The 2,500-nt window shown below is 45.5% G+C and overlaps 1 protein-coding gene across 1 annotated transcript in view; it reads right to left on the bottom strand.

The window, feature by feature from the left end:
* The window catches only part of acsl4b (acyl-CoA synthetase long chain family member 4b), a 15,346-nt gene that overhangs the window by 11,798 nt on the left and 1,048 nt on the right, over positions 1-2,500 (bottom strand). The gene's annotated exons all lie outside the window — the stretch shown is intronic.

A 2,500-nucleotide genomic window follows, 5' to 3' on the forward strand; every position in this document is an offset into this window, starting at 1 on the left:
ACACACACACACACACACACACAGTACAACACACACACAGCACACACACACACACACAGAACAACACACACACACACACACACACACACACACAGTACAACACACACACACACACACACACACACACACACACACACACACACACACACACACACACACAGTACAACACACACACACACACACACACACACACACACAGTACAACACACACACACACACACCACACACACGTACAACACACACACACACACACACACACACAGTACAACACACACACCACACACACAGTACAACACACACACACACACACACACACAGTACAACACACACACACACACACACACACACACACACAGTACACACACACACACACACACACAGTACAACACACACACACACACACAGTACAACACACACACACACACACAGTACAACACACACACACACACACACACACAGTACAACACACACACACACACACACACAGTACAACACACACACACACACACACAGTACAATACACACACACACACACACACAGTACAACACACACACACACACACACACACACACAGTACAACACACACACACACACAGTACAACACACACACACAGTACAACACACAGTACAACACACACACACACACAGTACAACACACACACACACACACACACACAGTACAACACACACACACACACACACAGTACAACTCACACACACACATTACAACACACACACACACACACACTACAGCACACACTGTCAGACCAGGTAACACACACTACAACACACACACACACACAGTAATTTAAGAAAAAGCAATTTACACACACTACAACACACACACTACAGCACACACACTACAACACACACACTACAACACACACACTACAACACACTACAGCACACACACTACAACACACTACAACACACACTACAACACACACTACAACACACACACTACAGCACACACACTACAGCACACACACTACAACACACACACTACAACACACTACAGCACACACACTACAACACACTACAACACACACTACAACACACACTACAACACACTACAGCACACACACTACAGCACACACACTACAACACACACTACAACACACTACAGCACACACACTACAGCACACACACTACAACACACTACAGCACACACACTACAGCACACACGCTACAGCACACACACTACAACACACACTACAACAAACACTACAACACACTACAGCACACACACTACAACACACACACTACAGCACACACACAATAAAACACACTACAACACACACTACAACACACACACTACAGCACACACACTACAACACACACACTACAGCACACACACAATAAAACACACTACAACACACACTACAACACACACACTACAGCACACACACTACAGCACACACTACAACACAGACACTACAACACACACTACAACACACTACAGCACACACACTACAGCACACACACTACAACACACACTACAACACACTACAGCACACACACTACAGCACACACACTACAACACACTACAGCACACACACTACAGCACACACGCTACAGCACACACACTACAACACACACTACAACAAACACTACAACACACTACAGCACACACACTACAACACACACACTACAGCACACACACAATAAAACACACTACAACACACACTACAACACACACACTACAGCACACACACTACAACACACTACAGCACACACACTACAACACACACACTACAGCACACACACTACAACACACACACTACAACACACACTACAACACACACACTACAGCACACACACTACAATACACACTACAACACACACACTACAGCACACACTACAGCACACACACTACAGCACACACTACAGCACACACTACAGCACACACACTACAGCATACACTACAGCACACACACTACAGCACACACTACAGCACACACTACAACACACACACTACAACACACACTACAGCACACACACTACAACACACTACAGCACACACACTACAACACACACACTACAGCACACACACTACAGCACACACTACAGCACACACACTACAGCACACACTACAGCACACACTACAACACACACACTACAGCACACACGCTACAGCACACACACTACAACACACACTACAACACACACTACAACACACTACAGCACACACACTACAACACACACACTACAGCACACACACAATAAAACACACTACAACACACACTACAACACACACTACAGCACACACACTACAACACACTACAGCACACACACTACAACACACACACTACAGCACACACTACAGCACACACACTACAACACACACACTACAACACACACTACAACACACACTACAACACACACACTACAGCACACACACTACAGCACACACACTACAATACACACTACAATACACACTACAACACACACACTACAGCACACACTACAGCACACACTACAGCACACACACTACAGCAC

Source organism: Colossoma macropomum, unplaced genomic scaffold, assembly GCF_904425465.1.
Source record: "Colossoma macropomum unplaced genomic scaffold, Colossoma_macropomum, whole genome shotgun sequence".
Classification (NCBI taxonomy): domain Eukaryota; kingdom Metazoa; phylum Chordata; class Actinopteri; order Characiformes; family Serrasalmidae; genus Colossoma; species Colossoma macropomum.